General features: G+C 38.2%; 1 long non-coding RNA gene across 1 annotated transcript; it reads left to right on the forward strand.

Annotated features, from left to right (window-relative positions):
* The first annotated feature begins 12,279 nt into the window (after positions 1 to 12,279).
* On the forward strand, positions 12,280 to 21,455 carry LOC126829831 (uncharacterized). Its single transcript, XR_007683535.2, has 4 exons — positions 12,280 to 12,475; positions 18,338 to 18,434; positions 19,408 to 19,511; positions 20,104 to 21,455. It is a non-coding gene; the product is annotated as an uncharacterized LOC126829831 (long non-coding RNA).
* The last annotated feature ends 6,244 nt before the right edge of the window (positions 21,456 to 27,699 follow it).

The raw sequence follows: 27,699 nt of genomic DNA on the forward strand, positions 1-27,699 counted from the left end.
CCCGCTCTATAACTACCAATATCGTCGAAAAATTCAGTGTGAATCACCCAAACTGTTTTAAAGTAAAAGACTCCAACACAAAACAATTTAAAAACTCTTTTTTCATTAAGGCAGTACTGGAACAGCCTAGGAGAGAGTGTGACATGTGCACAGTCAGTGGAGAGTTTCAAAGCAGCTCTCCAGGGCCGCAACTAAGCAGTCAACACTCACTCCCGACGCGTTATACCAGAAGTGGTTTCTGCGTCGTATATATATATATATACAGATAAAGATGTAGTTAACCACGTGACCAATTGTGATGACCGGAAATTTCTATTGTTTATTAATGGTTGTGGCGATCGTCTTTGGGATATTCTTTTTCACACTAAATTCTAAATTAAAACTTTTGGCTTACTGTCTCACATTGCTCATTGCTTCCGTCAATAGTCACCCCCTCATCTCATTTTAAATTTTTTTATCAATCATCAATCATCGTTCTTAATAAATCCACGTGTATTATTTTTCTCTACCCCGTGTTGTTTACTTTTTGAGTTCCGCCGTGTCTCGTTAGCGAGACTTCCGCTCGGCGAGAAGCTGACGTTACGTCACCTGATAAAACTAGCGAGAACACACTTTTTCGGCAGAGCGAAGATCGGAACGAGTGGAATCGGTAGGTAGTGGATAGTGTCTAGCTGGTGTTTTGGATTATTGTGAACCGCGCTTGGGGCAGGTGTCATGAGCCTGATATTAGGCTATCGGTAATAGCATTGTGCATCGGTCTAGTGTTGATGAGGTGTGCGCCTTCTTTTTGGATTCTTACGTGTACCTGTGTTGTGTTGTGTCTATCACGTGTACGTGTACCAATATGTGGCCGCGTTTAGGACTGTACATATATAGATCAAAATTCACATGTGTTCAATCCTCTGTGTTAGTACATACTGGATTAGCCCCTTTAAGTGTTGAGCACCAGTGCCTTAGTTGCAGTCACCGCCGGGCCTTTAATTACATTGGACTCGACCCGGTTGCAGCTAGGCCCTGCTTGCGGTTGCTAGGCCTTGTGCTGTGTCTCCTGGAGCGCTTTTTTGCAGGTATTACCCGTGAAAGCTGTGGGTGCCGAGGTGTTGGTGCTAGACATCGATTGCCTAGGTACATGTGTGAGACGTTGTTCCGGAAATACGAGTAACTGGATTAGCAGAGTTCCTGTTGACGTCGCGACTAAAAAGGCTACTTTACTTCTGTACATAGTCGCGTGCCTATTTCGCTGTGTTGTATTTTTGTATATTTTTCTTTTTATTTATTGTAATAAAGTGTATGATCTTTAAAACTTTGTGATTGATCGAAACAAGGTATATCGAGCTGGGGTTAACATCTATGGAACAAACTGAACCTAAGTTAAGTGGCGATTGAGAAAAGTCAGAGTGAGATCCGAAAAATGCTTGACAGTGAGTCCGACAATACACGATGTGGCAATAGGGAGGATCGTTAAATGGTGACATTTGATAGAAAGTTTGAACCTATCGTCACGTCAACGCCTTCTACAAAATCAATGGTCTCATTTCGGAGACCGATTCGAATCCCTCAAGATTACGACGGCTCAACTTCATTTATGGATTACAAATTTCATTTTGGAATATGTGCAGGATTGAATGGATGGAATAGTGAGGAGATGTCACTCCATTTAGCCAGTAGTCTAAAAGGTAGTGCTCAAAAAGTGTTAACGTCTGTGAATTTAAGTGAAAGGCGGAATTACCAAAAGTTAATTACGGCTCTAGAAGACCGGTTTCTACCCCAAAATCAAACCCAACTCTATCGTGCCGAATTAAAGGCCAGAAAGCGCCGGCCAAGAGAAAGTTTACCTGAATTAGGGGAAAGCATTAAACGACAAATGGCAATGTCTTATCATACAGCATCTGGGGAATTACTTAGTATATTGGCTAAGGATGCATTTTGTGACGCACTCGCAGAAGATCGTGACATGTTGTGGCAAATTCAGCTTTCGACACCTAGGAATTTGGAAGATGCAGTTAGACTAGCAGTGGAGCTTGAAGCTCACCGTGCCGCTGGCGGGTCTAGTAATAATCAATTTCGTAGTGTTCGTGGTCCCAGTGCCGATACGAGTGAGTCCTTGGAACTCAAAAAGTTAAGTAAAGACTTGAATGAAATTAAAGATCTTATGAAATCGAATCAACACAAATCGACCCTACCAACATCTAATGAACCGCGTAATAAAATATTTCGTCGGACATATAACGGGGGACAAAATGCCCGAACTGTTCTTAAACCTCAACGATCTCTCTCACAGAAAAGAGATGCACAACCCATTCCTCGAGGTGGGCCCGGTTCTAAGCCTGATACCAGGTCTTTCGGAACCCCAAATGAGACCGGTCTTCACGTGAAAGCTCATGTATGTACCGTGTATTCTGTCTCGAGAAACATATTTTAGAATACCCGTGAGTATACGACCTAAATTAGAGCATGTACCTCATACGTTTCGTGCCGCTAACGGGGGTTCGTTGGATGTTTTGGGTAAAGTAAAACTCAAACTCGAAATTTATGGGGAAAGTTATTTCTATAGTTGTGTAGTGGCACTATCGGGCGCAATTCATTCTTGGTTTGGATTTTCTTGAAAAATACGATGGAATAGTTAACGTGAAAGAGAAAACCTTACTTATTAATGGTAGGTATTTGTCGTGTGTCATTATCAGAGAACACTTACATTCCTGCTAGACAAGTAATCATTGCGAAAGGGGATATACCGCCGGAATTCGCCAGGCAGTTTTCGCATGTTGATATAATGATATAACCGATTGCTAAGATATACGAAAAACATAAAATCATTCCAGCTAGAGTCTTGTGCCATCCCTCTGGTAAGGAACCATGGGTACCCATTAGGCTCTTAGATGCAAATGAACATGACGTTTACTGTTTCAAAGGACTAACCTTGGGAACGCTATCTGTGTTAAAGTTGTACCCAACAAAGATTGTGCCAACGTTTCAAGTGTGTCCAACAAACCAACGATTGATCTCCCAACCCATGTTTTGGATTTGTGGGAACGGGCTTCTAGTGGGTTAAGCCGAACGTAAAGAGACTGTTGATGAAACATCACGATTTATTTGCAGCATCATCAAAAGATTTAGGAAAAACAGGATTAGTTAAACATACAATCCAAATCGGAAATTCTATGCCCATTAAACAAAGACCAAGAAGGGTAGCTTTGCACCAGAAATAAGAAATGGAGAAAATGGTGAATGAAATGTTAGACAATGGTATTATTGAACCATCCACTGGACCGTGTGCCAGTCCCGTAGTGTTGGTGGGGAAGAAATCCGGAGACTTGCGATTTTGTGTAGATTACCGCAAGCTAAACGAAATTACCGTGAAAGACGCATATCCCCTTCCCCGTATTGATGAAACGTTAGCTTCCTTGTCCGGAGTTCAGTGGCTATCCACAATGGATCTGGCAAGTGGATACTGGCAGGTGGAAATGGACACTAATGACAAACCTAAAACAGGGTTCACGACTTTCAAAGGACTATACCAGTTTAATGTGATGCCTTTTGGGCTATGCAACGCTCCATGGATATTTGAACGTCTGATGGAGAATGTTCTGTGTGGACTCCAATGGGAAGTGTGCCTGGTGTACCTTGATGATATTATTATTTATTCGAGAAACTTTGATGAACATCTCCATAGGATAGAAGTTGTTTTTAATCGACTTCGGGTGGCCGGGCTTAAGTTAAAAGCCTGCAAGTGTAACCTTTTCCGTGAGGAAGTCCAATATCTGGGCCATGTAGTTTCCGCGGGTGGCATTTCCACAGATCCATCCAAGATAGCGTGTGTCCGGAACTGTCCTGTTCCTCAGAATTTAACTCAAGTCCGTAGCTTTGTGGGGCTTTGCAGTTATTACCTGACGGAAAAAGGGAAACAATTTGTTTGGACCAAAGAGTGTGACGAGTCTTTCAGAAATTTAAAAAGAAAATGAACAGAAAGCCCTATTTTAGCGTATCCGGACACTTCTAAAACGTTCATACTTGATACTGACGCGAGTGGATATGGAATGGGAGCTGTGATTTCTCAAGTGCGTGGAACGTGTTATTGCATATGGTAGTAAGGCGCTATCCAAGCCTGAGCGTAATTACTGTATTACCCGACGGGAGTTACCCGCGTTTGTTTATTTCGTTAAATATTTCCGGTCTTATCTCTATGGCCACAAATTCCTTATTCGCACTGATCACTTCTAAACTTCCAAAACCCTGAAGGGCAAGTCGCTCGATGGATTGACCAACTTTCTGCCTATGACTTTGACACTCAACATCGCGCTGGAAGGGTACACTCTAACGCAGATGCGGTGAGCCGTAAACCCTGTGTGCAGTGTGGATGGGAACCCCAGCACCAGCTTAATCTTATTGGCATTGATACAAGTGGCATGAGACAAATGCAGGAGAATGATCTAGAAATAAGTGCGATAATCCGCTGGGTAGAGAATGACTTGAAACCTAAATGGGAGGAAGTGTCTCCACAAAGCCCTTTTGTTAAGAAAGTTTTAACTAAATGGGACTCTTTGCAGTTAGAAGACGGTGTGCTATATCTGAAACAGAGTAAACTGGGTGATATGGGGGTTAGCCGCGCTGTAGTGCCCAATTCTAAACAGGACGAAGTCCTAAGATTTATGCATGATCTTCCAACCGGAGCTCATCTCGGTATAAGTAAAACCACAGAAAAGATTAAGCAAGCCTATTACTGGCCTGGACTTAAGATTGATGTACAAGATTATATAAATTCGTGTAAAGAATGTGCATCCATTAAACTGAGAAAGAGGAAAGCACCCATGAGCTCTTTCGCAGATGGGGCACCTTTTGAGCGTTCTACCACCCCCACTCAGTTCATTTAACACGGTCAGTAAACCTGAATTGTCAAAACTTATCACTTCATGTTCATCGAAATCATGCCCACTTGATCCAATTCCTACTCAGTTTTTGAAAGACTGCCTTCCATCATTAATTAGTGTTATCACAAATATTATAAATTCTTCAATCCGTGATAATATTTTTCCAGACACCTTTAAGACTGCCATAATATTTCCACTCATCAAAAAGAAATCACTGGATCCAGAAATCGAGAAAAACTATCGACCTGTATCAAACTTGAGTTTCATATCAAAACTTTTGGAACGTGTCATCTCTAAACAGCTGACATCTCATATTACAGAAAACAATATGTTCGAGCCCTTCCAAAGTGCATATTGAAAGTATCATAGCACCAAAACCGCGTTAGTGAGGGTCCACAATGATATTCTTACAGTGTTAGATAATCAAAACTGCATTCTTCTGATCCTATTAGACCTATCTGCTGCTTTTGATACGGTAGATCATCAGATCCTTATTAATCGTCTGGAAACAGACTTTGGAATCACTGATGACGCTCTGAAAATAATCAACGAGTTGTTGTTGGTCAGGAATCTTCCGCTGAATCGCAGCTGAAATTTGGAGTGCCCCAAGGATCTGTGCTTGGGCCGATATTGTTCAGTTTATGTACATCATCACTTGGTAATCTGGTTAGAAAACATGGACTTGAATATTACCTCTATGCTGACGACACACAGTTATATATTTCGTTTAACCCCTCAAATCCTGGCAATTTCAATATATCTAAAATTAACATTGAACAGTGTATTGATAGCATCAAAGTTTGGATGTCACAAAATTTCCTTAAATTGAATGATGACAAAACTGAATATTTAGTAATAGGCTCAAAATTCAATCTTTCTAAACTGGATGGCGATTTATCAGTTCGTGTTGGAGAGTCTACTATATCTCAATCTAAGTCCGCTAGAAACATTGGAGCTATTTTCGATTCAAATATGAATATGGAGTGCCAAATAAATAACATTTGTAAAACCGGTTACTTTCACCTGAGAAACATTGGTAAAATTAAAAAATATATATCAACAGATGCTACTAAGTCACTAATTCAAGCTTTAGTTATTTCCAGACTGGATAATTTCAACTCACTGCTTTCTGGTGTTCACAAAAACTCACTAGACAGGAAACAGATACATATTAGTCGTGTGCGATTACTTTACAGAATTTGCAGATGCTTTTCCAATTATGAATATTGAAGCCCAAACGGTGGCAAAGGTCCTGGTAAAAACACGTACGACGCCGTATCGACCTCAATCAAATGGACAAGTCGAACGGAATAATAGGACAATTAAAGGAATGTTCCATATGTTATGTTCGCATACCGATCAAGTAGGCATGAAAGTTCTGTTGTGACGCCAAATTTTGCTATGTTTGGGAGGGAGTTTAATACTCCTCTAGACTTGCAATTTGGTAGGCCTCCACAGTAGAAATGTGATCAGAAGTCGTGGAATACAGTATTAAGTGATCGTCTCATTCAGTGTCACGATTTTGTTAGACATCACCTCCAAAGTGAAACAAAACGCCAGAAAAATTATTACGATCATCGGATCGGTATGGAAAGACTTTCTCCCGGGGATAAAGTGTGGTTGTTTACCCCAACTGTGACGACAGGAATACCTAATAAGTTTGTCAAACATTGGCGTGGACCCTACACCGTACTTCGGAGGGTGACCGACATCAATTATGAAATTGAGGATGATCAGAGTCATCGTAAACAAGTGGTTCACGCTGACCGACTTCATAAATTTACGCAACGATTAGATGAGTGTGATAACGATAGTGACGAGGACGCCGTGGTCTGTGACGCCGGCATAGAGGACGACGACAATGACGATCTGGACATCCAAGGTTTTGCACCGCACATGACCAGGCGTGGTAGGAAGGTTGTAAGACCCTCGTATCTTGACGCCTACTTGATGTCCGTTTCTTTATCTGCAGGTAACATGGCGTCATCTTCAACCCCCAGACCGTTTACATGCCTTATCTGTAAAGATGCTCAATGTAGGAGCAAGTCAAAGTACGAAGGCATTGTGGTACCAAGTCACATACGTTAAGTGAGCTAGAACTTGAGAGAGAGCAGAGTACGGAGGGGAAGCAGAAAAGTGTGGTGAAGTCTGTAGTAGTTAAGAGAAACGAATGTCCAGCAACTCAAGGTCGCACGTCCGTGGTGTCCCCACTGCGATTAAACATAAACCGGGTCACCGTGCAGGAGAGGGGCAGTGATTATGGGGATGAGCCCAAGTTAGATTTTTCGCTATATTCAGATGTCAGTTCTGAGGAAGAAGGGGAAGTAATTGTTGAACAAGATGTACCGAGAGTTGAGAGTGCTAGTATGCCAGTGGAGAAGCCCAGAGAGACAGAGCGGTTGGTGGATAAGGTAAGACGAACTACGACGACAGAAGAGAGATTGGAGGATGGGAAAATTAGGAGAGTTGTCATTGAGGAGGAGTGGGAAACGGACGTGAAGGAGTATCAGGAGGCTATGGAGTTGATGCGGGCGAAGAGATTCTAGTACGATGCCCGGATAGAACTTATTTTAATCAACTGTGATTTAACTCATCAGTGATTTAACTGTGATTTATTTATTTTATTATTTTCATCCAGCTTTTGTTTTCATTGTTGCAATGCGTGACGCATTGGGCGGAGGCGTGGGTAATGTGATGACCGGAAATTTCTATTGTTTATTATTGGTTTTGGCGATCGTCTTTGGGATATTCTTTTTTTCTCTAAATTCTAAATTAAATCTTTTGGCTCACTGTCTCACATTGCTCATTGCTTCCGTCAATAATCACCCCCTCATCTCATTTTAATTTTTTTTATCAATCATCAATCATCGTTCTTAATAAATCCACTTGTATTATTTTTCTTTACCCCGTGTTGTTTACTTTTTGAGTACCGCCGTGTCGCGTTAGCGAGACTTCGGCTCAGCGAGAAGCTGACGCCACGTCACCTGATAAAACTAGCGGGAACCTACTTTTTCGGCAGAACGAAGCTCGGATCGAGTGGAATCGGTAGGTAGTGGAAAGTGTCTAGCTGGTGTTTTGGATTATTGTGAACCGCTCTTGGGGCAGGTGTCGTGAGCCTGATATAAGGCTATCAGTAATAGCATTGGGCATCGGTCTAGTGTTGATGAGGTGTTCGCCTTCTTTTTGGATTCTTACGTGTACCTGTGTTGTGTTGTGTCTATCACGTGTACGTGTACCAATCTGTGGCCGCGTTTAGGACTTTGCATATATATATCAAAATTCACATGTGTTCAATCATCTGTGTTAGTACATACTGGATTAGCCCCTTTAGTCGCTGTAACGTAAGTTGCAGTCACCGCCGGGCCTTTAATTACATTGGACTCAACCCGGTTGCAGCTAGGCCCTGCTTGCGGTTGCTAGACCTTGTGCTGTGTCTCCTCTGGAGCGGTTGTTTTGCAGGTATTACCCGTGGAAGCTGTGGGTGCCGAGGTGTTGGATCTAAGCGAGGGGATCGGTAACTGAATAGTCACTTTTTAGCTGACACTTGCTCCGTTATTCTGTAGAGACGTCGTGGCCCGAGGAGAGTCTTAAGAAAAACCACCCCCTCGGACATTAACCAGTAGTGCGCACTGTCCTATTTTGGAGGTAGAGTGCCCATTGGTTGTCACACAATGACCTCTGGATCAACCAATATAGTGCGCGATTCGACGGCAAAGTCGAGTGCTGAGAGTCGAATGCTGGATATTGAGATTTGTGTGGAGAATGAGCTAATGTGTCGTTTATGGTGGTAGGTTTGACGGATACATGTTTGCTAGTATGCTACTTCCAATTTGTGTATCTCAAAATGTTCATTGACAACTTCTTACAAGCTTTGTAGTAAGACAGTGCCAGGTGTTGCTCTGTCTGTGGCGGAGAGGTTTCATCCCAGTGAAAATTTGTGAATAATTTCGAACCTGGCCAGAATTGACATTAAAGTCAATGAATAATATTTGGTGGTCTGCATCGGTTTAGTAAGCATTGCAATGTTTGTCGACTTTAAGTCTTGAATCGATTTGAACTCCAAAGTTTTGATGAATATCTTAGAATTCGGGGCGTAAAGATAAGGGAGTAAACAGACTTGAATTAAGGAAAACACACACGGAAATGAACTAGAGTCGAAGAAAGCTATACGGCCAACCCACTTCATTCAATTGACAACCACTATTCTTCTTGGCTGGTAGGATACCGAATACATAATGTAAAATACATTTAAGTAGCGCTTCGGTTGGATCAAAACTGAATATGAAAGACAAATTTTGTTTTAGTTCATTTGCACGTATACGATTGGACAAGTTAGACAAGTTATTTGGGATGCGCGTGTGTGTCGGGGGGGGGGGGGGGGGCTCCGCATATGTCGCACTTCTAGTTTTAACAAGAATGCCTTTCTTTCTTTGTCAATCCAGTTGCAGTACATGAGTGTGAATAACAGTACAAGATGACATTTGACCACATTTCTCACACAATACCTAGCGATTATAACAGCTTATCTGGACAATAGAAAGGGTCCTTATGAATAATATATGGAAACCGTCTTTATACTGGGGACGGGATAGCCAAAATGAGAATATAAGATATGGGAAAACCCTCTTTGAACACTGGTCTGTTTCGATTTGTTTACTTATAGTATTATTTAACGACTGTTTTCCAAATACGATTTCTAACAAACACATGTGAATCTATGAACTTATTGATTTATAGTTGTATGTTATTTATAGTTATAAAACTAACTCGCTACATTGCTTCAAGAACATGTATTACACATAAGCAATGTGTTATTCTTATTCCGTAAGCGCTTATTGTCAAATACAGGATAATTGGCCCTAATTGAGATTACTAGGTTTAATTTGAGATTATCGAAGTAATATCGGGAACACATTAATTAAGTCATATTCAAAATAATTCAGTTGGCAACTACTATTCTTATTAGCTGGTGAACTGTCATCGCCCACTGGCCAATTGTTAAACACGTTACAAAATACATAAAGAAAGGAAAATTACATTTACACATTGTGGAAACACAGCGTTCTATAAGCGCCCTCACCCCTTTCTCTATCTCTCTCCTCCCTCTCTCTCTACAATAGTGTAACGATAAGGTCACTGATTATTATGTATCTTGACTTATCGATATCCGTGCAGATCAGTTTTATTATATGTCATACATGAATACCATCAGGTGTATAGACGTACCTATGTACAGAGCTCGATAAACTCAAGTAGTTATGTTGACAGGTAATAAATAAGATCTCCCCCTCCTTTCATCGACTCTACAAGAATAAATGATATAAAACAAACTATAAACTCGTGTATGATCGACATCTGTAGATAGAAAGAGTGTTAGACAGATAGTCAATAAGTCTGAAGAGTAGGTCTGTCATAATTTTAACTGTTTGAACATGATAGACATAAGTATATCAGTCATACTTTTCTTTAGATATTCTGTGCAATTAACAGAAAAGAATTAAATCTCGACTTTCCTTATACGATTATAAAACAAATGCTTTTAGAGCTTTATCTTTGTGTTTCAAATAAACACGGAAGTGCGTTTTATGTCCAGAAATGACCTAGTGTTTGTCGAGTGGACGTTAAACCTTATTTCTCACTTTCTCTCTCCCATGTTGTATAATAAAATTTTACACAAACTATAATTCCACAGTTTGCAGTTTATGACCAGACAAGGGTACAGCAACGAAAGAAATTGTCTATAAGATGTATATGTTTGAATTTTTCTATATCAAAATGCATTATCTGAAAGTAGTAATACATATCTTGTGTAGCTTTCAAGTTAGAAGGGGCAATAAATCTGCCTAACGTTGGTCTATTTTAGTAATGTGTTTTTCAATAGAGGATTATAGCGCCTAAAAAATACATTAGTAACACTTGATGTATTTCACTGTCGGATTACTTCAAATTCACTTGTCATTTAGCCCGAATGTAAAAGAGAAATAAAGCACACATGTTTAACCAAGCGGAGAGAATAATCAGCATGTTTGAAAACAGACAATTTAAATTCTCTATTCAACGACATTATAAGAAACTTTGAATATGAAACTGTTAGTCACGAGACAGCAAAGTGATGATTATCATAATCAGGTATTCCGAAAAGAAAAAGCATACCTCGCCTCGTACACGACTCTTTCAATGGATGTAATATCGATTTGTCAACAATTGTATTATCTTATACTTTTGAAACTAGCATGCTTGTGTCTGTTTCTATAATCAACTTAATAGGACAATTTGACGTATACATTCATGGGTATAAGATTTTCGTCCCATCTCAACGACTAGGTAGCACTTTACTTTTCAACTCTGCAGACGCCACCTCTGACAAGTGGCAAACTTTTTATAATTTATAAATTCCGAATAATGATTACATGTTAATCGCCTTCACGGAATTATATAATAATGAATATATCATTATCCACATAATTTGTGTAATAAGTAGTTACTTGAACACGGATGCATATAATATAGTATTACATAATAGGATCAACGAAATAAACTATATCAGTATATATAATATACGTGCAGCCTACTAATTCTATACGCGTTTAAATATAACTTTTGTTTTGTACATTTGTGGGTCATATATTAAATACATTATATACGCGTCTACATATACAACTTTGGTTTTTTTTAAATATTTGTGGTTCAAACAGTTGCATACCTTAACGTGAAAGGGTGGGCGGCGGTGAGCAGTCCACCCCTAGTGTACTCTTTTTGTGTTGCGGCACATTTGATCTAATGCATTGCAAAATAAGATTGTTTTTCTGTCGGAACAGTAGGATCCAGACGCCTCGCAATGTTACTTTTCACTAAGCACCGTTCGTTAAAACAGTTAAGGAATATTCGATTATTTTTAAAACTGAGCGCCTGTTTATTTTAAATATGGTCAGATTACAAATCCACGTTGGTGTACCAGGTAAAAATCACGTTTGATTACGTTTACATCCTAGCTAATAAATTTAATATGTAAACAAAGGAATCCAGAATTAACACACTCAAAATTTATTAGTTTGGGACATACGCTCTAAATAACAAAACGTTTATATTATTGTATCACGCAAATAAAATTGATATTCCTCTCAAACCACATTACCTAACATTGTTCCATGCAATATAACTACTAGTAAATTGTTTCATATTTTAGTAAATATGCTGGATAGACAAAAGTATGTGGAAAATACTTGTTGAAACAGTGAATCTGCTCCGTAGAAGTATGTCCTGTATTACCTGCAACGCTGGTCGTACCCGGATTTTAACACAGTCCTGCTTGGAGTTAGCTCCCTTAAACGCAGACAGGTTTTATTTAAAGTACATTTAAGGGAAATACCTGAGCAATGATACGACAGTATATCGGCTTTAATAAAACTGCTTTTGATTGGACAGGATTTGAAGGTACAAAATCTATTATGTATGTGCAATTCATTACAGTGTACGCTCGGCTGGATTTCTAGGACTCATGTGAGTTTGGCGTCCGCTGTCTCGTCGTGCTACATGTATAGTTTTTTTTTCGACAAACCAGGAAGATAACAAAATGAAGGGCGTCTTTATACTGGCATTATTTACAGGTAAATAGAATACATACTATTGTCGAACCATACTGAGATGACCTACTTCTGATTATCCGTAATCAATACATGTATCGTGGTGATATACATTGTATGGTAGATATTAGTTACTTTACCACGTATAGTCAGAGGCATTATATTACGCCTGATATGCTATATGGCGAACTCTATTGGGTGTTAGTCATGTAATCAGAAAGCCACGGAAACAAAGGAATGAGGTGTTTTTCGTTTATTCTTAAAATAGCATCGTGTCCCATCTGTCGTCGCAACGGTTTCTTTGTAATATGTTCACCTCACCAAGCGGACTCGTGCATATGTGGGCCAGCTACATGTCAACCCCAACCGACCCCACGTACATGGTATATAAATACATATAAGCTTTATCTCAGCGTTGCGGTTTACTGCTCATGACCTGTCAATCTAGAATTTCCCTTAAAATATGCATGGCTAAACATACTACAAACAGCCCTCGAGCTACAAATTGTTTGTCGTCCTGTGGCCGACTGTTTGCTACCTTTTAGTATTAAAGATGTGTAAAATAACGAAACAAAATGTCAGTACTATCACATGTTCACAATTTCTTATCGATGCTCTACCGATCAGAGTCCTTGAGAGATTTTCATTTCAAACTTGTACAGGGTTGTTTTATTGGGTAATAAGAATGCACCCTGGCGACATATTCAGAATATTTATATAGCAAATTGCTGAGTAATTTCTACTTTTAAGGTCACCAAACTCATAAAAGCTTGAGAACGAGATAAATGAAAGGCAATGCAGTGTCAGTTTAATCAAACTTCCTTGATAGACATTCAATAACTGAATATAATACTAATTTATTTTATTAAACTGTCCCATATCAGCAGAATATTTCCAGAGTTCATACAATATAGTATGGTTTCAGCCCAACAAAGCCCTATGAGACACTGCAGGTAAACCCTTAAAATAATAGGCAATGAATATAATACAGATAAAACAACCCACAAAATAACTATTTCAACCATAAAACTTAACATACTATGTGTACTAGTGTACTATAGGACTATACGTACAGATATCTACAGTATATATTATAATCATAAAATGTCATACCGTTTATCTAAAATTAAAATACAGATGTGACGTCACCCTTTGATGTTGGCGTACCATTATTTCAAATAATCGTACGGGCAACTTGCCAATAGTACTTTATTCATACCAGTGAGATATTGGACTAGTGTGACGTAAAAGCTCGTGCGGAGTGTCAGTATTTTAAGATGTTTAATGGTCTCGAGCTTACGACATTGCGTAATATATTGTAAAAACATTCGGGCCTACGGCCCTCATGTTGTTACAATATATTACTTAATGTCTCGCTCTCGACCATTAAAAAATACATAATCATAACAGTTCATACTATTCGTTTAAAATTTCGTAATATTTGTTTAAATCCAGGCAAAACATTTCATACTCAAAAGCAGTCATAACATGTCATAATGTTTGTTTAAAACCAGGCATAACATTGCATACTCAAAAGCAGTCATAATATTTGTTTAAAACCAGGCATAACATTTCATACTCAAAAGCAGTCATAACATGTCACAATATTTGTTTAAAACCAGGCATGACATTTCATACTCAAAAGCAGTCATAACATGCCATTTTATTTGTGTAAACCCATTCATAACATTGCATACTATTCATTTAAAATCAGTCAATAAATTTTATACTATTCTTTGTAAACCAGTCATAATAATTATCCCTAACATAATTGGATGGATTGTTATTACGATTAAGTGGTAGAAAAAATAGCTATAACATACAATTTTCTAAAAAAAAAACAAACTAAAATATATTTTTATTTTGTTTTGGTGGTTACAAAATTAAAATGAAAAGTTGGCGGGGAAACAATGCAACGCAGGGTTAGCACTGTCTAATAGCCAATAAGTAAAAAAATAAAAAAAACATATAAAAACACCTGGTTTTAAGAAAACAACCTTTATAAAACAGTCTATTGTTTTGGAACACAGAATATCCGGTTATATTACGATAAACGTCTTCATCATTTTAACCCCCAAAAATATATATATATTGAACTGATATTCTGAAAATTAGGCGACTGGACCTTGTCAGCATATTTGAAATCATGCCGTAAACATTAGGGTGTAAACAAAAACACTCCAAATTGTTTACATTTCGGTAAAAGGGGCAACATGCCAAATGCTTCAAAGGTATCTCCAAAATCAATAGTATGATCAATTGTACTATCAAGACTGTTAATCATAGTACGGTATTGTAACAGTGTAAATCTTCGATAATAACTAAAGACTGGAACTATCCTTGAGACTATTTATTACCGGAAAACATTTAACATCATATACGGAGAACAGCGCGTCCGACAAGCAGAGTAACTGTCCTGGAAACGGGATGAAACCTAGAATCTATATAAATGTACAAATCGGTATTTATAATAAAATAGTATCTAAGGAATTAACAATATACACCAACTATACTAATAACAATTAAAGAGGTAAGATTAAAATATAAAAGAGATTGCAATAAAATAAAACAATAAGGTAGTAATTAAACTCATTAATGTGTCAGCTGTCAACGATCAGTCATTAGATAAGTAGCTTAACGTCTAATTAACAACGCAGGATTAATAGAAACATAAGAAAAATAGAAATGTTTAAATGAAAGAATGAACAATGAATGAATGATATATTGAAAGAAGGAAATAACAACAATTCACAATATTATCACCATTATAATTTCCTCTGTGGTGAAAATGATTCGTCCTCGGATCATACTAACATAATAGAAATAAACATTGATAGTACTGCTAAAAATTCGGAGGGTTGTGTTAAATGTATGAAGCCTTTTCACTTTAATATACATTAAGTATATATACAAGATAAAGATATAATTGGGGGGTGGGGGGGGGGAAAACAATAATTATTGTTCATCATTATGGATATAATCTGAATGGCTTATGACGTCATATATATTTGAGTCCGCGATAATAATAAATAATTAAAATGTCGACAATAATAAGATACTATACTATGAATTAACTAAAATTTGAAATTAAATGATTAAATGAAACATAATATTCCAAAGAAGCTTTTATGCTGAAGTGTTTATGAATTAATCTACGGCATCGATAATATCGATTTAATTGCTTATGCAGAATAAATAACTATAGCAACATTCGAACGGGAATGTAATAATAAATCTTATCCAAAACATTATAAATTAAAGGCAAATAATTAGAGATCAGTGAATACATAAAAAGTCAGTGGTTTAAAACAGTTCATACAAATTCACATTTTTTAATAACACAACATAAAACAATATTCAATCACTTTAATGAATAATTCCCTGGGGGTAATGTGTGTTTGATACTACGAAAGAATACTGGATCTTCTTTAGCAATAATGTCCCAGTCCTCTAGGTCAAATCGACTATAAACATCTCCCTCATTCGGACCTGGACCCTGCCTTTCTACATTTAACTGTAATTTTCCAGATTTTTGATTGATTTCCATTCGGGTAAATCCCGCTAATTTCAAACTTGATTTATCTGGATATGTCCACCTGCCTCTCGGGAAGACCTTAAGCTCTTCCTAATTCCGTTTATGTTGATTTAACAACGTTTCTACAAACCACTGCTCTGGGCCAGCAATTTTATTCGGATAGTTAGCTATAAAGGAAACAGCTTTCTGGTCCAATTTGTCTTCCTTCACCCAAATGTTTGGTTGCAGGTTGATTCTTCCATCGGATTAAGTATTCAAGCTGTCCCTTCTTAACACGCCTTTTTAACACCGTTTCTGTTTCTTGGATCTGTGGCGTTGAAGCTACCATGACATCCGGTTTTTATGTCAAAGGGTTGGACACTCTTTGTATATGTGTCCGGAATAGCCATTATACATTTATCCGAACGTCCAAGACAATCTGTTTGACATTCACTAGATTTGGTTGACGATATCTTGCTGGTCTGAATAGAGATGTCGGCCTTTGTAGAAATCGAATTTATTGATGATACGCTCGATCTTTTTGCAGAAATCATCTCCTTAAAACGCTGGCCTCTTAGAAAATCTCTGTTCTGTTTGCTAGTAGATTTTCTATTCGATATATCTGAATCACGATGAAAACTGCACCACGTTAAAACTATGGAAGTGTTACTATCTTTATGGTCTATCCTCCATTGGTTGGCCTTCGAGTTGATCTTCGTTACTTTCATTATTTCCGCCAATTCATCTGGTATCACTATCTGTTCCATATCTGATTTTTCTTTGGGATACTCGCTTGAAAGAGGTTCCGAGATCTTGCCTCACAAAGCACTCCACCAATCTGTAACAGTGTAAATCTTCGATAATAACTAAAGACTGGAACTATCCTTGAGACTATTTATTACCGGAAAACATTTAACATCATATACGGAGAACAGCACGTCCGACAAGCAGAGTAACTGTCCTGGAAACGGGATGAAACCTAGAATCTATATAAATGTACAAATCGGTATTTATTATAAAATAGTATCTAAGGAATTAACAATATACACCAACTAGGATTACCATTATACTTATATTTTCAACAGATTCATACAGATGGTGACATGTTACTAATATGTATCAGAGAATGTGTGTTGTTGTTTTTTTTTATGGGGGGGGGGGGTCTTCGGTATATGAAACCAAACGATTGAACTTAAAAACAATAAACATATATTTATAAATCTGGTCTATAAAAACAGATATATTCGGGTAATAAATAATTTTATTAAATCAACTTTTGCGAGAAATGGCGGATTTCAATAGTTTGATTAGCAGTTCCTTTAACTTGCAGTGTGCTGTAACTCAACCACTTTGCCAAACCAGGTACAGTTTCTGGTGTACCGAAACTGGTTGTCACCAGTCTGGGATTTACAAGGAAAGCGTGCCTACTTGTTCGGATGTACAAATTGGCGTGCATATAGCAAACTTTAATAGTTGAAATTCTTGACCGAGTAGGCGGGCGGCATTCGTTGCCCCTCATTGCATACATAACTATAGAAATAATAATAATAAAAATACTGTATGTTATTCAAAGAATGACCACAGAATGGTGTTCCCAGTTCTGACCCACACTCAAAATGGTTTCTGTGCCTTTAACTAGATCCAGTATACTTTGACCTTTTCAGTTATCCCAACCCTTGTTCAAGGAAATTGTAACATTATTTTACAAAGACAACTAAACCCAAATGTAAACAGTTATACGGCTAAGTAAAGGGTAATTTCTAGCCATGGGTCACGCGGTCATATATATTGCCCTCACTAATCGAAAAATGTTTAATATAGTGTTATCTGTACATAAATCATTTGGTATGTATCTGTTATTTATTTATTACTGCCCTTCTGGTGACATGATTATCAATCTTTCACCGTTGACATCTACAATGAAATGAGATGAAATGGGGTTTAACGTCCTAATTGTCTGTACCGAGTATACTAATAAAGACAGACATGCGTCATACAGTGTACTTTGAGGAAAGTTTTGCCTGGTCAGCGACGCTACGGCCTACATGTACTCGTATTTCGGATTTCAAATGTCGAGAGTTCTTTTACGTGCACGCCAAAGTGTACACATGACTTCGGTTTCCGTCCCATCGGAACGACTAAACTCCGCCCTTGCCATGACCTCCGTCCTGCACCACTTACAAGGGGATTACGAACGAAAACATCGAGGAATTTTCTCGGTCACACTGGAAGTGCACTTGAGACCTCCTGGATAGCGAGCCAGCGTCTTACTCACTGAGCCGCCGCGGCTTCCCGAACGTTATTGTGTTTAAGGTGTGCATATCCCGTCGATTGCATTATTTACTAAATAAACTCTGTTCTTTTCTTTGTAGTGCTGTACATCATACAATCTGTAAATGGTGAATGTTGGCAACCTAGGGATTGCGTCTACGGTCAGACCTACGGCAAATCACGAGAAGAAAAATGCAGGTAAGGACATTGACTGAGTAAGAGGTCATGTTAATAATATTTTGATGTTTTCACTCATTCGTTGGTCTGTTATTATAACAATATAATAAGCAATTGCATATTGAAACAGCGCCTTTCTTTTTAATTGTCAATTTTCTTGGTGCTTCTGAAAATAGATATTAGTCTTAATACTAATCTTCCAACATAGAGCTAACAGTATTTAAACATACATTATGTAAGAGCTAAATCTGCCTATTGCAGGTCTTTCTTTAAGCCTGAAATGTTTTCTAAATCATTAATTAGACATTAATTAACTTATCCAGGCCATAATCAACTCTTGATGACGTCGGATTTCTCCGATATTAAATAGATTAGAACAATTCAGCTATATTTTGATTTAAGCTAAAAAAAAAAAAAAAATGGAGGAGTGAGACTTAGCTTCGAACAACCAGTACGGTGGTTGAAATTATTGCACACGTTTTGCCAAACCTTCAAAGGCTAATTTCTTCGTTCGCAATAGAGTAATTTGATTGAAATTGTCACATTAATCATTTTACATTATCTATTTTCGAACTATTATAGCAAGAATGGCTAGCTCTTTATCTAAATCTTACATAATGTATCTTTAAGACTATTCGAACTGTATTTGTAGTACTGTGTGCACTATTCGATGCCTATTAAAGCCTTGTTTGTCTCCCATGAGATATTTACCAATATTAACTGAATTAAATCTACTAATATCCCAAAACAAACAGATATAATAAAACATATAGTGATGTAAATTGATACGTAATAGAGATTTGAAGAGTTAGGAATAGTGACGCAAAAAAAAGAACACGATGTAGCCTTATTATTGAAGTAGAGTGCGATAAGATACAATGTCTGTCGGGGAAACATTTACCTCATAGCACACTGGATTTCATTAACCCGGTTGGAGCAGAAAAGTAGATTAAACCCAAATTCATTTATTCATTCATTCCTGTATGTATTTCAGGGTCTTATACAGCTATAGAGAGTGTTTAGAACATAGAGGTTGTTTCTATGGTGACTATTTAACCAAATATCATACGTATTATTACTCTCTAGATGTTGTATGTGGTAGGTATTTTCTGTTTCTTAATCTGGACTCTCTACATTATCATCAATATGTTGTCAAACATTACACCAATGGTGCCTTATACGACGAGCGTGTATAATTTCATTAGATAAGTTATCCCATCCATTGGACCCGTTGGCCCTCATATCTTACATACTGTGCATTATACGTCTTCCATGCGATTAGACAACGTTTTCCAAGGGGCAAGTGTCTCTATGTGTTACTTATTTAAATGAATTGAGAGTCACGGTGAGTAGGTCGCTAGCTTACTAAACAGGAGGTCAGGAGTTCGATCCCGGTGTTGCCTGAGGAAGTCCCCCCTCCCAGGACACCTGGCAAGGAAAAGTGTCTAGTCGATCTAATAGGAAGAAAACCCAAGGTTAGGTGTAAACGTTAAAATGAGAGTAGGAGATCGACGAGGAGTAAGCGGAATCGTAGCACACTGCATGGATCACTGCTCGTTTTCATTAGCTCGGATGGTGTAGACGAATAGCACATTAATCACTATAACATTTCATGTCTAATGTAATGTGTTTTCAATTTAATAATAACTAATAAATCTTTTTCATGTTTTAATTTCCTTTCTTATATTAGGTGGATCTACGGTTACCATAAGTGCCTCTCTGTTGATGGTTTCGACGCTAATTACGGCCTGGATCTCCTAGACCAACCAATCAAAAATTGCCGCTCAGAAATTGTGAATAATGTATATAATACCAGAAGTAGCTGCATAATTCTGTGTATATAATTATTTAAATCGCCTACGTATTTAAAGATGCATTATGCAAGTGCTAAAGGTCCTTATTGCAGGTCTTAATTCTGGCGTCAAATGGTATATAAACTATTTTTGTTACATTTATTAACATGACAAACCTAAAATAATTTGTCAAGACCATCGGATGGCAGAGAATTAAATGGATTAGAACGCCTACGATTTTTTTTTAAAGTAACGATAAAATGGATAATCAAGACTTAGCCTCGTGTGTCCAGTACCGTTGTTACAATAATAAACAATCTTCGCTCCGGAATGTATTCATTTTACATTATCTATTTTTGAACTATTACATCAAGAACGGCCAACTCTTCAGCTAAATCATACATAATGCATCTTTAAATAGCCTTTCAATTCAGCCTGTGTTCTCGTCCAACTTATTCACTTTCGCTTCTCTCCATTCAGGAACTAATCTGTGCATTTCGAGGCCCATGTAAAGTTGACGGACAGTTACAATTAAGGGGTTCCAGCTCTGCCCCCGCCGTATAATCACGTGGTTTTAAAGCTCGTTTGAACGCGTTTGGCAGATTTCGATCTTCATCACTTCAAAATCATATTAATCGAACAGTGTCAAACATACCCTGGCTCAGATAAGCTGCAATTCGGCATAACCCAAAATGTCTCGTAGGGAACCTGTCTCGTAGGGAAATTTTGCAAGGACAGCGGCGCTACGGTCTACTCTTATTTACAATTCCAACTGTCAAGGGTTCTTTTACGTGCAAGCTAATGTGTACACGGAAGCTCAGCTCGGCTATAAACTGTCCCTTGCCACTAACAAGCGTGAACCACGCCGGAAAAATTTCCGAGGAACTCTCTTGGCCGGCGCAGAATTCGAACACGGGACCTGCAGGTGGGCGAGCCAACGTCGTACCCACAGAACCATCGTGGCTACCCAGGCCGGAACCCCCTAGCAATCAAAATGTTGGAGTTGTGTGCCACTACGGGATCTTGTTCCTCGTGCAAATTCAGCAGTTAAGTTATCGAGCCTTTGGTAAACTTCTGATTGAATTTTAAATCGCAGTTTGTTACCCTTTTACGCAAAAGGGTAACAAATTTTGAATTAGAATTGTTGAAATGCAACTTACTTTAATTGTTATGAAAATACTATAATACATGTATATATTTTAATTTTTCTGTTAACACTTTTTTTTAAATAAAAAAAATCGTTTTTCTATGTATATGTTTTACTGAAAATAATATATGCGAAAACTTTAGAGTAAAAGTAGCTACGCATGCGATCGTTAACATCTTCATTGCACATTGGTTTAAAAGAAGAAAACTTCACACACCATATTCTTGGCTTTGGTGGGGGGGGGGGCATATGGTTAGCACGTGTGGGCTGTATCATACGGTCTGTCATTACGTCAACTGGCGTAGTTTCGATTCCCCGGTTGCACGTGACAAGGAGTAGAGTCGCCTGTCCAACCTCGTGGGTTTTCTCCGGTTTCGTCCCACTACTAAAGAGCCCCGATGCGCAAGCGAATTACTGAAATAAAATTAAACCATATGTTTGTCCCGAAATTACCTAGTTTATGTCGAGTGAACGTTAAACCCCATCTCTCTCTCTATCTCTCTCTCTCTCTCTGTATTCGTGGACATTAGACTAGGCAGCAGTGTTGGAATTGGGAATTGGCTTTCGATTCAATGTAGAGGTGGAGATGACTTAAATCAATGTATCTTAATACAACTGGGGGTGGGTCGGGTATATAGTCGTCTGTCTGTATATCTGTATATTTATGGATACAACCGGTACTGTATTTATCCCCCCCCCCCAGCACATCAAATAAAAGCAATAAACCATATGTTAGAACCAAGCTAATGACCCCATCGGTGTCAAAAGGACGTTAAACGAGCTTAGGAAAAAAAAATAAACATTCGTATATACTAGAGGTTACCATGGCAATAAGTGATAATACTAGAATAATAAAAATATGTGTTTAGTGTTGCCTTAAAGAACAATCTCCGGCACGCAGGGATCGAACATGGGACCTTCTTCTACTCACGGAGCCACCGTGGCTCCCGTAATGTATATATGTTTTGCAGTTTATAAAGTTTTCATAATCTATATTTTAACTATTATAGTGAGAACTACCAGCTCTTTATCTAAATCTTACATAATGCATCCCTAAACAGGGTAGAAAAAACTTACAAAGTTGATCTAGAAAAAACTGTTCTGAAACACCCATTATACGCTTTCCCATCTTGGATCTTCAGTAAGTAAATAATGGGGAAATTTAAAAATAAATAGTCAAACACCTTGGCAAGTAGAAGATCTGAAGTAATAGCTTCAATAACTGTCTCTAAAACTACGACCATAAATAGCTAATTTATGCCGTAGTTTTGTCCCCTTTGATTGTTTTGAATTTAAGACAGAAAGGGAATTATGTTCTGAACTATATGTCTGACATGGCATGTTCATGCTTTGATCTGAGAAATTTAAAATATTTCCAAATAACGAAAATTGGCAACCACACGGCTGTGTTTTAAATGTTGTAAATTTGTTTTATAGTCCGTATCATCTCCAGCTATATATCTTAAATCATCTCCTGTATCAGTTTATACCATCATCTATATCTGGTAAGGTATCACCATTACTATAATATATACCATTTTTAAATCACCTGTATATCATTGGTAAATTCTGATCAGCTGGCATGGTTGTGGAATTAGCTGTGCAAGTCAGAGTTATCTCCCCTCGTTATTCATCGTGTATATAATGATATACACGATGCAAAACTGGTTGATGAGTTAGGTTTAATATGACTGTTTTTGGTTTATCTACCCATATAATAAAATATCCATACATTATCTTTTATATTGTACTGTAAGTATAGCCATAGGCATAAGTATCGATTCAACATTAAAAGTCATAATTAAAAATTATAACTCTTCTACTACTGTTGATGATGATAGTGATCATGAATCATCATAATTACCTATAATTATAAGTGCTATACAACCTTCCACATGCTCTTTCCCTACTTACATCATGACACAATTACCCACGTTTGTTTTAAAACTAAAGAATGGCTTATAAAATTAACGGCTCTATTCCTTACATATAATGATGAAATGAAAAGAAATGAAATGGGGTTTAACGTCGTACTGTTCTGCTCCGAACTAGGCTAATGAAGCCGGACATACGCCATACAGTGTGCTATGAGGTAAATTTTGCCCGGACAGCGCACTACGGCCTACTCTTATATCGACTTCCAACTGTCAAGGGATTTTTTTTTACGTGCACGACAATATGTACACGGGACCTCGGTTTTTCGTCCCATCCAAACGACTAGACAGCTGTCCATGTCTGGTTGAACCACGCCGGATGAACTTTCTTGGCCAATGCAGGGATGGAACACCCGACCTCCAGGCTAGCGAGCCAGCGTCTTACCCACTTAGCCACCGTGGCCCCCACATACAATGAAACATTACCATGAGTTATTTCTATTTGAAAAATTGTGGTTTTTTGATTAAATGTTAAAGCAGTATTTTCACCATTCAAACCATGTTTTATAACAACACCACAACAACCTTTAACTGAAAATGGATGAAATTAAAAAGTATAGTATTAGTGAAAAGTGGGAATATTAAATGTACAATTATTTACGGAGGCCACGAGGGCTAAGTGAGTAAGTTTGTGGCTCGCTAATCAGGTTCGCTCCTGATGGCAAAACAGCCCAGCACCGATTTGCTGTTTTATCATTAAATACTTATGCTTATGGCTATACTTACAGTACGATATAAAATATAATGTATGGATATTTTATATGGGTAGATAAACCAATAACCGATATATTAAAGATTCATTTCCGGGTACAAATTGGGTGATTTGATGATATATTTTGACTAAAACATATTCAAACTAATTAATTTATCATAATTTTGCTTCAAATCCTTTTCAAAACATTGCAATTGTCGGGGAATCCCTGGCTATAAAAAAACGACCAAAAGAGGTCATGTTTAGTTACCGTAAGCATACAATGTTCATCATCGAACTCCGTCAAGGCATTCACCTAATGCAAGCCTACACCAAGTTTGAACATTCTACATGAATTAGAATGCGAGTTATTGTGTTCCAATGTCTCGACCAATCGAATTGTTTATTGCTCTGCTCAGCCTGAGTAGAAATATTCATGATTGAACTTAGTCAAGGTAATGATATAATGAATCTATATTCGGAGTTTCATTGCTCTCACTTAATTAGAACTAAAGTTATCGTGTCCCAAAGCATCAACCAATCAAATTGTTTATCTCTGCTTACCCTAAGGAGAAAATGCTCATCTTCGAACTCCATCAAGGCATTGGCCTAATAAACACCTACACCAAGTTTGAACATTCTAGCTCAATTAGAAAGAAAAGTGTAACGGACAGACAAGACAGACGGACGAACCCATTTTAATAGTCCCCTGCTTTCGTCGAACAGCGGGGGACAACAAAAGAAGAATTTTGGATTATCTCTTAAGGAACAGGGCAAGAATCACTCATCTGCTGCTGCACTCCCTAGTGAAACCAAACAGGTATTTGCTGATTTTTTTACCAGAATGATGAGATCTCTTGGCAAGCGCCAGGTCATTATACGCAGCAAGAATAACAAGAGCATCGCTAACGCAGCAATATACGTCCACATTCCTGTTTTGTTTGATATGGTCCAGTTTGCATTGAGGGTCTGTGAAATAAAACTGGGTTGTAGGACTGCTATCAGTTTAACATTTCGTTCACATTAACAGAACACAATTTTTATTTTAAAACAATCAATGTCTATTCTAAAAGCATGACGTTTCGAATAGGTATGCAAAGTTTCAAAAGGATCTGTTAAGAATTGCGGCCTGTAGGCAAAACACAAGACACACAAACATTAGGCGTGGCTCTGTCCCAAGGGGTCGAGCATGCACCAAAAATAATAATAGAGGTCAGCCTTAGGATTAAGGAATAAGTATAAACAAGTAGCCTTAGGCTATAAGGAATAAGTATAAAAAAGTTTTCAAGATGATCGATTAAGAAATGCGGTCTGCAAGTGACACACAGACATAAAAAAAAGAAAATGGGCGTAGCTCTGCCCCTGGGGGTTGGGTATTCACCACAAATAATAGGGATGTGCCTTAGGATAGAAGGAATATGTATGCTAAGTTTCGAGGTGATACGATAAGAAATGCGATCTGTAGATGACAAACAAATAAATAAATATAAGGGATGGGCGTTAGGTATAAGCAATTCATATGAACTCTTTTCAAGACGATAGATTAAGAATTGTGGCCTGTAGGTGACACACAGGCATAAAAAAAGAAAATGGGCGTGGCTCTGCCCCTGGGAGTAAAAAAACAATAGGGATCATCGTTAGGGATAAGCAATTCATATGAAAAAAATTGGCATGGCTCTGCCCCTGGGGGTTGGGCATGTAGGGCCTACTCCAAATGATAAGGATGTTCCAAATGATAGGAATGTTCCTTAGGGTACAAAGAATAAGTATATAAAGTGTGGCTCTGCCCCTGGGGGTTGGGCATGTACCCCAAACGATAGGGATGTTCCTTAGGGTACAAAGAATGTGTATGCAAGATTATAAGTTAAGAAATGTGGCCTGTAGACGACAAACAAACAAATACTAGAAATGGGCGTGGCTCTGCCCCTGGGGGTCGGGCATGCACCAAAAACAATAGGGATCTTCCTTGGGGTATAAGGAATAAGTATACCAAGTTTGAAGAAAATCCAGTAAGAATTGCGCCCTGTAGGCGACACAAAGACACACGAAAAGAAAATGGGAAATGGGCGTGGCTCTGCCCCTGGGGGTTGGGCATGTACCCCAAACGATAGGGATGTTCCTTAGGGTACAAAGAATGTGTATGCAAGATTATAAGTTAAGAAATGTGGCCTGTAGACGACAAACAAACAAATACTAGAAATGGGCGTGGCTCTGCCCCTGGGGGTCGGGCATGCACCAAAAACAATAGGGATCTTCCTTGGGGTATAAGGAATAAGTATACCAAGTTTGAAGAAAATCCAGTAAGAATTGCGCCCTGTAGGCGACACAAAGACACACGAAAAGAAAATGGGCGTGGCTCTGCCCCTGGGGGTTGGGCATGCACCCCAAACGATAGGGATGTTCCTTAGGGTACAAAGAATGTGTATGCAAAGTTTCAAGATTATTAGTTAAGAAATGTGGCCTGTAGACGACAAACAAACAAATACTAGAAATGGGCGTGGCTCTGCCCCGGGGGGTCGGGCTTGCACCAAAAACAATAGGGATCTTCCTTGGGGTATAAGGAATAAGTATACCAAGTTTGAAGAAAATCCATGAAGAATTGCGCCCTGTAGGCGAACCACAGACACACACACACACACACACACACACACACACACACACATACATACATACACACACACACACACACAGACAGGGGCGACGGCATAATACGTTCACATTATGAATGTGGACGTATAAAAATGGAAATCTTACAAAAAGAACCGAATAAGTAAGATATATCCTCATGTCATCAAGAGAATCTTATCATGCATTTACAACCAAGCATGAGTCATTAGTAGGACTAAGTAAATTTTGTGAACTTCGACCACTGAATGTCAAGATCTTTGATCATATACCACATAATGTGTGTGTTTCTCATCATCATGAAAATATTCGTCTATAATTGCTGCAATCTTTAAGATCTCATACAACATTATCCACTAATTTTAGTGAGTTTATAGAACAAATAACATGCAATTCTACATCATGTGTGACTCAATCATGTTTAGAGTGGGAGGAGACTGTTAAAAATTATGCACCGACCAATCCACACACAGCCTTGGAATACCGCCAATGGAGAAATAATGAAAGGGCAGAGATAGAAGAGCTAAATGGTACAGTAGGAGAAGCATTTGCTGAACTAAAACAACAACTAAAAGGATTTTTGCTCCACACCTACATAAAACGATGTCAACCACAGCACTTGGAATATTTAATATCTAATTCTAATTATCAGAGAATTGTTTTTCAAATGGATTTTTAAGAAAATGCTACAATATTAAGCCAAAACGAAGTTCGGTCAGCACATTGGCATCACCATCGCGCAACCTTATTTACTGCATATGCATGGATAAATGGCAAGGATAAAAGTAATCGCAGTATTGTTTTGATCTCAGATTGATTACTGCACACTAAGTATAGTGTTTACATATATTTATGGACTATATGTTCCGCTTTTTAAAAGAAATCCATCCAACAGTGAAACACATAGATATATTTAGTGACGGGGCTAGTTCTCAATTCAAGCAACGAGACTTGTTTTCGAATCTTTATTTCTGGCAACAGAAACATGAACTTCAGCTTACCTGGAATTTTTTTGCCAGGTCCCACGGAAAGGGCGTGATGGACGGGTTAGGTGGTACTCTGAAACGTTCTGTTTGGCGCTATATTAAAAGTGGAA

The sequence above is a fragment of the Patella vulgata genome, chromosome 8, assembly GCF_932274485.2.
Source record: "Patella vulgata chromosome 8, xgPatVulg1.2, whole genome shotgun sequence".
Lineage (NCBI taxonomy): Eukaryota > Metazoa > Mollusca > Gastropoda > Patellidae > Patella > Patella vulgata.